At 44.2% G+C, this 11,925-nt stretch overlaps 1 protein-coding gene and 1 long non-coding RNA gene across 3 annotated transcripts in view; one reads left to right on the forward strand and one right to left on the reverse strand.

The window, feature by feature from the left end:
- MID1 (midline 1) overlaps positions 1-3,407 on the reverse strand; it is a 352,621-nt gene extending 349,214 nt beyond the window's left edge. For both annotated transcript variants that reach the window (XM_035712385.2, XM_025436333.3), the window contains exon 1: positions 3,088-3,407. The gene's annotated coding sequence lies outside the window, so the exon portion shown is untranslated. The remainder of the gene's footprint in view (positions 1-3,087) is intronic.
- LOC112652764 (uncharacterized) lies at positions 2,856-9,428 on the forward strand. Its single transcript, XR_003131693.3, has 3 exons — positions 2,856-3,076; positions 4,006-4,092; positions 7,254-9,428. It is a non-coding gene; the product is annotated as an uncharacterized LOC112652764 (long non-coding RNA).
- Positions 9,429-11,925: the final 2,497 nt, after the last annotated feature.

Consider the following 11,925-nt stretch of genomic DNA (forward strand, 5'->3'; position numbering starts at 1 on the left):
TGGTAGGCAGAGAAAGCCAGAGAAAGTTCACCAGGGATAGGAATGCTGTGTACAAATCTGGTACAGTGTCCAAGGAAAGAATTTACATTTAATAAATAACTTTTGAAACCAGGTTCTTTTATGTCATTGCCTCTGGACTAGGCCACACTGGCAGCAGCAGAATCCCAGCCAAACACACCCTGATAGCAGTTTGAGAAAGGGAAGTATAAACCATAACTAAATGTTAGAAAGGATCCCATGAGGAAACACTTTGTCATCAGTTTTGTCGGAGATCTTTAAGAACAGAACAACACATGCATGCACGTGTACGTGCGCACACACACACGCACACCTCTTTAAATTCTTTATGGAATCGAGAGGCCAAGCTGGATAACATATAGAGGGCCTTGACATCCCCTCCACAGCATGGAAGACAATAAAAGTTAGGACACCTTCCTTCACATTTAGCCCCAAGGCTAGGTTAACACAGTACAGCGGAACTTTGACTTGCCCCATCTCCATTCTGGGCCCGGGTTGTCAGACAGTTTCCTAACTTTTACACATCACACAGATAAGAAATGAATCCTACCTGCATGTAGCAGTGGGGCAAACTGAGGGAGCTGCGTGGCCCAGAGATAACCTTCAGGGGGACACCCCCCAGCCCAGGCACAGCTTGATGACCCAGATGACAAAAGAGACCAACATCTGGGCAGGTCTGTGACCCATTCATTGTCTCCCAGGGCTCAGCCACTGGTCTGAATCTTGGCCTGAAAGAATATTCATTAGTCTGATCAGCCAAAAAACCAGCCACCAGGCCAGTCTGCAGCCAACCACACCTCATACGCTACACTCCTTCCGGGAGTCACAACACATGCTGGCCGATGACCACGGCAAGGCTCTGACAAGACCTGTTTCTCTTTGTCTTTTTTCTTCCCCTAGTACTTTTTAATCTCCTTCAATCCAGACACCTCTTAACGTCTCCCAGATCTAAAGAGGCTGTCGAGCGGCTGTCCCCTCCACACAACAGGCTAGCGGTGGCTCCGAGGGGCTGATGCGACAGCACGGCATCCTACCTACTGCCTTGCGCGGCAGGATCAGTCCGGACCCTCAAATAACTAATCTTCCAGAAGGAATCCTCCTGAAACTCCATTAACACCAAGGTGTTAAATACAATCATCCCTCTTATTGTCCCCACATGAGCAGCCGAGGAGCCAAGGACCAGTAGGTTGCGGAGTCAGGGCCCTGGTGGCCTGCGGGAACTCGCGTGCCACCGGCCAGGAAAACACTAGACGTGAGATCCAACCTCCCGCCCTTTACCCGGGGCCCTCCCCACCCCAGGAGACCTATCTATCTTTCTGCTTATATATTCCCCTGGCTGTTGATGTAATTAGTATATAATAACTGTGTACATATTAACTCACAGGAAGAACAGCGGACACGCTGGCCGACTTGGCCTGGGGCCATCTCATCCGCGGGGTGAGACAACCCGGTATAAACATCTGTTATTAACCGTATATTTTCCAATAAGGGTTCTGGGCCTCCTGGGTTACTGATGCCCATTGAAAGCAACGCACTTACAGGACTCCTGTTTTTTCTGAGCACGACCGAGAGAACTGCTCCGAAACGTCTGCCCAGAGTCCTCTCCGTCCTGCGGCTTTTGCTGTCAAGAACTTGATTTACTAAAACGTCCACCGCACCCCGCGATCCGCGCCTCTAGGTCTCGCTCTCCTGGGGCGGGCAGGCTCCGTTTGAACTACGTTCCTGCGAACGGCTCTGCTTTCTCGAGTCAAGGGCCCTAAACAAAACTGGCCATGGCTTTTGTGTTTCCGAGCGGGGAGCCGCCACTCCCTGTATTACACCGTAGCCCGAGCAGAGGCCGGGCAATCGATCGCCAGCAATGGTTTAAAAAGTGCTCACCCCCTCAGACCCGCTTGCTGGCGCCGGTTACTTTTCTGGACGTCGGTTTCCAAACCTGAGGAATCGGAAACCGGGTCCTCATGCCACTTGCCGCAGCCAGTAGCACAATCCTGTTCCCCCAACTTTTAGGATTAAGTCACTGTGCATGACAGGAAACGACAGTATGACTCGGACAGCTGAGCAGTCACATCACTCCAACACAATCAACCCAGCTAACTCAATTAAGAACCACCCCCCCTCCTTGGCATGAGCTAAATAAAAAATAATTCCAAATAAGAAAACGATTCCTGATTCCAGATCACATTCGGACAGCTCTACTGTAAGAAAACTGACTTTCTTTTCCAAAGTTTTACCCATGCCCCCAAACTCGGCTGGCATAGTTCTTTCCTCCTTCCTCGGGCTGCCTCTTTTAATTGGCTGCTCCCACGTCTAACTACAATTGCCCTGAAAGTCTGGCAAACACTTTCGCATTTCCATGTTTAATTACATTCAGACTGAGATTTTTGTATACACACAGAGTATAGCCAAATTCGAACTCAATCGACCGCAATGCCTTTGACATCAAGCTCTTATTCATCATTCTCGCCTTATATATAAACAGACATACGCTACTTGTCAAAATGCGCGAGTGATCTTTACATTGTCTAGAACAAAGAGCCCAGCCCGGCTTCTTTCTTTCCTCAGTGTCTCAGAAGTTGTCCTTTACTACATGTGCAGGATGCAGGGATTTTGCTGCTGCGTGATTGAAAAACGATACCTGCAGACTGCCTTTTTAGTGACAAATTGCACTTCTGCGGAATATCACACTGCCTGTGGTTTTAAGAACCCACTTAGATTTACTATTACTTCCTTGGGGACTCAGCCTTCTCACAAAGCACCCCAAGGCTCATTTCCAGTGTTTCAGAGTGCGACAAAGATGAGAAAGTTGCTCATCACGATGGTCTACAAACTCTTGGCTAGTAAAAACGCTCTCTGGAATGGCTAAGGTGCTAAAATCATCGCCCCTGTGAATTCCTGGTGTATAAAACAGGCAGGAAAAGTTGTCTGGAGGTATTTGCGGAGAACTGTGTCTGTTCGGGAGGGAGCTGTGGGGTTGGAGGCTGAGCTACGCCTCTCCCTTTGCTTCCTGGGTGAGAGCAGCGAGACGTGGCACTTAGCTGAAGCGAGCAGAGAGAGATCGGTAAGACTCACCGGCTTCCCCATTTTTCCCAGGACGGGGGATTTTGTTCCTCAGCTGTGATCTGGAAGAGACAAACCTGTAGGTCCTCCAAGCAGGCTGCCTCGGATCAGCTGAACGGCTGGGGCGTTCAGGAAGCTTGCTCTGTCCAGCTCCGAATCACTCCCCTTTCCAGGCTGTGTGCTTACACGCCTCCCAGTCAGCGCAAAAATCTGCCAAACTCAGGTCAGCCTAACAGGTTTCCTTATATAGGTAAACATGAATTGCATTCCTGGTGAAAGAAGTTAACTAGGAATCCCGGTAACCTGGTTAACTCTATACATGCCAGAATGGCTGGGAGTCCGTCAGCCTGCGCAGGGTTTGGTTGCAGCACAAAGGGATTTGTGCCATTTAATTAAAATCATCTTTATCCTGGCAGTCTGTGAAATTGGCCCTTCTAGGAGGACTGTGAGTCAACAGTGAGTATTTTATATCAGGAGCTGTGACCAACCTCATATTATCCAAAGGCACAGTAGGGAGCAAAACCAAAGTAGAGGACGGTTTTGTTTGCCTTCCGTGTTTTTAAAACCAGGATAACTTGTCTTGAAATGATTTTCAAAGAAGTGAATAGAAAGAGGTGATGGGAAGAGAATGTGAATAAGTCTCCATGAAATAAGGCTCAAATGCCTTACGTGGGCACAGTAACTAATAGTTATTCGACCTTCCCAGGCCCTTAGTAGATAATGCAATATGATCATTTGGAGTTTACTCCCTTTACAAGCTAGTAATTGCTACTGTATTTTTTTGATGGGCAAAATGACACATAATGACATCTCTTTATTCCCTGTAATAACCCTCCTGAGCCCACACATTGAAGCGTTATTTGATGGCTTCAGGAAGGAAATCTAACACATGTGAATTTGCATAATTACACGGAAAATTGTTTTCAACAGCTTCCCGGACTTAAGGAGATAAGAAAATCCATCTTTAAAAGAACTCCTGGAAGGCCCAACAATGGGCTCAAAACATAATTTTTAAATGTAAGTATGTAACATATCAATTGTCTAATAATTGGCTCGCCCCACCCCCCATATTTATCTACCACCAAGTAAAGTAATAATCCTTTTCAAGTCTAACCAACTCCACTGCAGTCTTCCTGTGACTCGGAGACCCCCAAGACTTCCCAGTCCCCAGGGGCTGGAGGTGAAGCTTGCCCACTAAATAAAAGCTATCTTCAGCTGGGTCATTTGTCCCTCCCTTTTTGCACCCCCTGGGTGACTGCTCCTTGGGTAGTGTCAATCTTAGTAAAAATAGCTCCGTGCTGGGTTTTAGGCCCCTGCTCAGGAAAGGGGAGAGAATGTTTACATACCTCCTAAGCCAGCACCAGCACAAACCAATCGTCAAGAGTTTCTGCGGGGGCGGGGGTGGGGGGGGTGGGACGCTCCTAGCACTGCCTGATTCCAGTCCATGTTCGCTCAAATAAACTCTTGAAAATTGGGGGGGGGGGGAAGAAGAGGAAGAGCTTCTGCTAAGAGCAGTGAAGGGCAAAAATCACACTGTCAGGACGGGCGACCAATCTTTGGATAGCATTTTACACCAGGCAAAGATTTTTGCATCCAGTTTCTCTTCATATCTCCACAGGAACACTGTGAAGTGTGTGTGTTATTTCCTTTTTATGATAACAAAACTAACTCGCAGAGATACAGTGATTGCTCTAAAGTCTCATGATTGGCTTGTGGCAGATCCCAAATCTCAGATCTTCTAGAATTTAATGCCAGTAGAATTTCCAAAAGTAGAACCAACTTAAAGGCACAGAAGAACATTAAAATGGCAGTTTTCCATGCTCAAATATAATTTTTAATAATCGTCTGCCCGGAGAGTTTAAATGCAATATACGAACTGATTAAAATACTCTTTCTATAGTCATAACTTACCACAAAAATGACTCCAGAAAGATCATAAAATGAGATAGGAAGTATATTTTTATTGAATACGAATTTGGGTTATAAAATATTATGAAGATGTAATTGCAAATATTGCACACATTTTTCTGTTCGCAGTACACACATTTCTATGGCATCAAGTTAAGACTCATCTCGACTCCCCCACTGGCAGGAATATTAGTGTTTTTTACTTTTTGGGTTTTCATTAATCTTAAATAAAACTCTGTGTACCATGCTAGGTAAATGGCTTTCAGTACTAGAGTCCATTTACGATCCTGCACCCTTTATGTTCTCATAATTCCCGCTGAAGCAAGTTCTGTTTATGCAGGAACTTTAGACTTTATTAACATGTTGATGCAAGACAAAGAATGCATTTTTTTTCCTAGGGCAGGCTAAACCTTTAAGTGCCTTAAGCTGGCCTCCAAATTTGTTCTTACAATTCTAAGCAAACAATCATTTAGGTTTTAAACACAAAATATCTTAGGCTATAATTATTGAATTGGAAGGGTCAAAACGAAATTTGGATCTCAAAGTAGCATATTTCAAAGAAGGAATATAACCCTCTACTAAATCCATTTTGGATGCCTCAAGAAATGGTTTGGGAAAGGCTGTGCCACAAAGCAGCCTGGATCCGACCTAACCATAGAAGCCCCCAATGACAGAGCACTTACGGCTGAATAATTACACTGTGCCAAAAAAACAGCATTTATGGGAAACTGAATAAAATACAAGACCTACTTGAAGAGGAGAAAATATCATAGTGGTTGAAGGTAAACATCAGGGGATAGATTTTAGAAATTCCCGATGACATACGACTAATGAGTAGTTGAGCCATAATTCCAAGCTTGGTCCATCAGACTCCAGAACGCTTGTTAGTTCTATGGCGCCCTGGGTGTACCACACCAACCAAGGAAGTGCAAATGCCTTTGAGTCAGAATGTGCTTCCATGCTGGTTCCGTGTCTTGGTCGTGTGACCTTGGGCAAGTCACTTATGTTCTGAAGCCTCATCTCCAAAGTGAAAACAATGGCTACACGTCTCACAGATTTACTGAAAGTACCTAACAGGTGTCCCCCCCCCCCCCAATCATTCCCAATGAATGTATTGATGCTTCTTACGGCCCAGGCATTTTTCTAGGCCCTAGGTAAACAGCCACGAGTAAGTTAGGCATGTCTCCCCCATCATGGAGCTAATGATCTTCAAGGAAAGGCTGTGCACATCTATATTATGGGATATGAAACTCTGACATTTCCCTGGATCTCTGGAATTTAACTGGAGTTCCACATCAATATATAAACATTCATAGACAAATGTCCGAACTAACGCTTTCACTGTAGTTACTGCAGGTTGCTCTCACTGGCCAGAGGCCGGCCTTACCATGATTAGACTTAGGGGGCCTGGGCTGAGCCAAATAAGGTAAATATCAGGGAAAGGTAAAACTCGATGCATCCATCATATCATGAAACATCCTTCGAAAAACTGAGGAGGACTGGCACGTGTTCAATTGCAAAAACACTTTGAAGATGCTTGGGAAGCTGGATGTACAAGGAGTTATTTTCATCATTAATTCTGTATATGAAGAAGTGATGGAAAAGCATAATACTATAGCCCATTATCTATCTACTAATGTATCTTTAGTTCATATCCATTCAAGAAGCATTTAAGGGGTCTTATGGCAAGGGTCTGTGTAGGATACAAATAGGAAAGGGTACACGGAAAAAGAATTGTCCCTAGCTTTAGTGGAGCTTTCTATGTAAACGTTATGGTGCTGTGTTGGGCAGGATGGGCGAGGTCATGCTCTGGTAACAAGGAACCCCCCGATCTCAGTGGCTTGTAAACAACAAAGGTGTTTTTCTCACTCGTGCCACATATTTACACAGATTAGCAGGGAAGGCTCTCCTATTCATAGCCACTTAGGAGCCCAGGCCGATGAAGGGTTCCTTTCAACACATGCTTTCACGGTGGCTGAGATGGGAAATGGGGACTTGGTGAATCATGCAGCACTGCCTTTCGAAACTTCACTTCATAAGGGACACTCAGGGCAGCCCCAGTGGCGCAGCGGTTTAGTGCCGCCTGCAGCCTGGGGTGTGATTCTGGAGACCCGGGATCCAGTCCCACGTCGGGCTCCCTGCATGGAGCCTGCTTCTCCCTCTGCCTGTGTCTCTGCCTCTCTCTCTCTCTCTCTCTCTCTGAATAAACAAATCTTAAAAAAAAAAAATAAGGGACACTCAAACTTCTGCTCACCTTTCATTGGCCACAGCAAGTCCTCCGGCCCTGCTGAAGTTCAAGGCAACAGTGAGAACTAGAATCCGTGACAAATGAAGACATGACAGATATGGCCAACCATGTGGCTGGAGGCAAGCCTCAGTGAGCTGGGCATAGTCAATACCCTTGATGGCGCAATGACTGGCATCGTAAGTTCGGGAGTTCCTGGCCTGCTCCAGTTTCCATTAGAGTGCTGGCTGAAAGGTGGACTCAGAGATTAATCAGTGGTGCTGGCTGAACCTTGAGGGAAACAGCGACATTTAAAAAGAATGTCCTGAGGCAGGCGCTTCTTAATATTTCTATCAGTTACTCGAGTGATGAAATAAAAGACAAGTTGATTTAATTTGCAGATGGTGCCAAATTGGATAGCTAACACCTCAGAGGATTGTATTATAATTCTAAATGACCTTGAATAAAGGGGGGGGGGATGACGTTAAGAAAAAGGCAGCTTACGTCCAACAGGGACAAACAGAGGACTGGAACGCACGGGCTACACAGTATGTGGTAGGAAAACCAGAGTGAGCAAATACAAGTCCGTACTTTGGTTAGATCCTGACAGCTTAGCACTTTTACTCAGTACTTTTACTTGGTGTGGTGGTATTAACCATGGGAGTGCTGGAAACTAGGAATTCTCAGAGCACTGCCTGACTGGAGATCTTCATTTTAAGAAACAAGAAATCAGAGCAAATTCAGAGGCAAAAGCCAAAATTTCCAAAAGACCGTGTACCCTACTAGGTCAGGAGTCGGCAAGCTTTTTTTTGCCAAGGACCAGCGAGTCAATATTTTCACCTTTGCCACTTGTAAGTCTCCCTCCCTACAACTACTCCACTCTGCTGCTGGGGTCCCACAGGGCCACAGATAATATGTAAATGAATGGGCATGGGTGGGTGCCAATAAAACTTTATTGTTGAAACTGGGCAGCTACCCTTGGGCTATACGGTGTAGACCCATGCTCTCTCTACATTGTAAGAAGCATCCCAGAATGGCAAGGTACTCATAGGTACTTGATTGCAAGTGCCGAGAAGGTAAGAGGGACCCTATTTTGGCTATTTTCCTATTGTTCATGTTCCCTTAACAGTGCTTTCTACACAGGCGCTAGTGAATACATTGGTGACATAAATGAAATGAAATTAGCTAGAAATGTCACTACACCGGCCTCCTTATAAAATATTCAAAAAGAACTAGAATATGTACTTCTTGAAGAGGTCATGGAAATACAATCCAAAATAGCATTTCCCATCTGAATTTGCCAAATGCTTATCAATTACATTGCCTTCTTGCTACAAAAAGATCAAGGATGAAAAAATACAAGAAAACCTTGAAGGATTACAATAACGAAATTAAAGGAGACAAAAATTTGCAGCAAGATATAAGCACACGGCATTTAAAATTTTTTCCTCTCCAAGTTCTTCGTAACCAGCTGAAGTCAATGAAACAAATGTTGTCTTTATTAGACAAAGGCGAAAATGGAGACAAGGAACGTTAAGTCAATTGTCTAATGCCAATAAGCTCTCCCTAACATACTCATCTTGTTCAGACCTCAGGACCTTTGTATATGCTATTCCCGTTGCCTGGAACTCTTCTCCTGGTGTGGAAGGCAGAATGGTGGCCTCCCAAAGATGTCCCCATCTGAATTCCTGGAACTTGTGAACATGTATGTTAAATGGCAAGGGGAGATTGATTATGCAAATGGAATTAAGGTTGCTAGCAGGCTGAATTTAAGATAAGAAGATTATCCTGGATTATCCAGGTGGGCCCAATATAATCACAAGGTCCATATAATGTGGAAGAGGGAGGCAGAAGGATGAGCGTCTGAGCAATGCCATGTGAAAGACTGGACTAGCTATTGGTGGCTTTGCAAATGGAGGAAGGAGACCACGATCCAAGGAATGTGGGCAGCCTCTGGAAGCTGGGAACAGATTCTCCCCTAGAGCCTCTAGAAGGAATGTGACCCCGTAGACACCTTGACGTTAGCCCAGTGAGACCTATGTTACACTTTTGACCTCAAGAACTGTAAGATAATAAATTTGGGCTGTTTTAAGCTGCTAAGCTTATAATTTGCCACAGCAGCAACAGGAAACCAATATACCTGGTATCTTCACTGCTAGCTCCTACACTCTCAGAATGTATGCAAACGTCTTCTTCTCCAGTAGGGGGCCACCTACGATAACCAGGGCTGACAGTTCCCACCCATCCCACCTCCCGTGGTTCTCTATCAATTTACTGGTTTTATTTCCTTCACAGCTCTGGTCACTATCCAACTACTACCATAGTTCATTCATTGGAAAGCAAAAAAAAAAAAAAAAAAAAAAAAAAAAAAAAAAAAAGAAAGAAAAACAGAAAAGGCCCAACTTGACCAAAAAAATAGGCCACAGTGACACACTTGAAAAAAGAAACGGCGGTGGTCATTTTATATGTCTCGGAGCAGGAATGTTGGAGAAAGAACCAGGTTTGGATTAAGTAAAGAACATTTATGTTGGATGAAAAGACCTTCTTGACGGTAGTTGGAGTAATTGCACGATGCAACAGGCTGCCAAGAAGGGCCGTGGAGGCCCAGATTGTGGCAACACTCACGAGAGAGATTAGATAAGTTGAGTCAAGAGAATAAGTGGGGCTCAGCCTAGAGCATTTATTTGATGACCTGCTTGTTCTTCCTCTAACTTTAAAATGTGTGTAGCACAAAGCAATGAATCACCGGGCAACATCTGCATGTAATTGCATTTCTGTTCCAATAATAAATGTTTCAACTGCTATGCTATTTACGAAAGCTGTTATCATAAAGAGCCAAGTGGGGGAAATTTGAAACACAAATGCTTATCTTCAGAAACCTTGCCTTTGCAAGTCGGTGTCCTAGGACCGAGACAGCAACTTTGCTGTAGTATCTGAACTGTCCTGAGGAGTTTGTTTTTGTAATCCTATTTGAAATTGGTTTTGAGGGGTTTGATTCCCTGTAAAAGCCCTGTCACCCATGGTTTTCGTACTGTTTTTTTGAACCCGAGAAGGAGCAAAGGCTAGAAATTGTCCAGATTTTCCTCTCAGACCTACTGTCTGATTTTTGGACCCATTGTCAACGAGGGAGAAAAGGGGTCTTGCACCTTTGTTTTAGTCAAGAATGCTTATTCTCAAAACAGAAGACTAGAGTTACAGATTTTCCCCCACCCACCCTACTCCCACAAACTACCCCCACCCTGGGGATCTGGGGCCTTTACATTGCTCACAAAATCCCAGGACATTTAAAAATTATTAACAACCCATGGAGAATAGAGTAGGAAATCAAAGAAACTCTTAGTCCCTCTGGCCAGTCTTGCCCTCCCACTTCCCCACAGCGGCAGACAATTTTTCTGTATGCCTTCATGCAAGAGAAGCTGACCTCCCCACAAAACCACTGGTGACACCAGCAAAGGCTAGCAGTCATTTCGGCCATTTATTTTTATTTATTTTATATTATTTTATTTTTATTTTTTGTTATCTTATTTTTTAAAAGATTTTATTTATTTATTCATGAGAGACATAGATAGAGGGAGAAGCAGGACCCCGGGATCACGCCCTAAACCAAAGGCAAATGCTTAACCACTGAGCCACCCAGGTGCCCCCATTTGGGCCTTTTAAATTTAGCTTTGGGGGGATGCATGTTCTGCAAAAGAAAGCGGGTTGAATTTTTATATAATTCATTTAACTTTGCATTTTGTAATTGTGTCCAAAGGCAGCTTAAAATTCACTGCCTTGGATAATGAATGAAAACTCTGTCAAGGGGCTCTTGTCTTTGGCTCAGGTCATGATCTCAGGGTCCTGGGATCCAGCCCCACGTCGGACCCCATGCTCCATGGGGAGTCTGGTTGGGATTCTCTCCCTCTGCTTCTCTCTCTGCTCTCTCCCTCTCTCTCAAAATAAAGTAAGTTTTTTTAAGAAGAAAAAGAAAACTCCATCAAGCTACAGAAAAAAATAAAACCTCAGCTCTTAAGAGGCTGCCTCTTTACATTTGGCTAGGCAGGTGTTTCAAGACCATGTCACTGAGAGTTTCCCTTTTAATGAGATGGCAAATAACCACGCGGGAGGGCAAATCCTCAAAGAGCAATGAAAACAAGCAATTTTACAGCAATAATTCTAAACCACCTCCCCATTTCCCAAGGTCTGTATTTCTTCACTCCTAGATGCTTAGTTCTCACTTCATTAGCACTGTTTAAAACACCACAGTCGAATATCAAAACTAAATGAAAATCTAGAACAGTGTTTTATGAAGATGAAAGTACATCACGGTTTTCCAAAGTAATGTTTGTTTAACTCTTTAAAGCACAGATCAATAACAGTGCTTGGACTTCCAAATGATTAGCATCTAGGCTGCTTAGGATTTTTCTTCTTCCCCACCCTGGGCCTGTAACCCAGACTATAGATGAGGATGAGGGCAGGCATAGTCTAGTCATTCATTTATTTACCAAGTAATATCTGGTAAATATTACATGTTAGACACACATTCATGTGTTAGGGTAGATAACAGGAACTTAATTAAAGGTTGGAAGAATTTCAAAAGTTATGTTTTAGGGAAAAATATAAACATCCCTGTTATGATGTCATAAGAAGGACATTTCACTTCCCCTCTGTAGTGTTTTTCCCCAAACCGGTAGAAGGGGCTCAAAGTGCAATACCCATTTGCCAGCATGGTTGGATGC

This window comes from Canis lupus, chromosome X (assembly GCF_003254725.2).
Source record: "Canis lupus dingo isolate Sandy chromosome X, ASM325472v2, whole genome shotgun sequence".
NCBI classification, from domain to species: domain Eukaryota; kingdom Metazoa; phylum Chordata; class Mammalia; order Carnivora; family Canidae; genus Canis; species Canis lupus.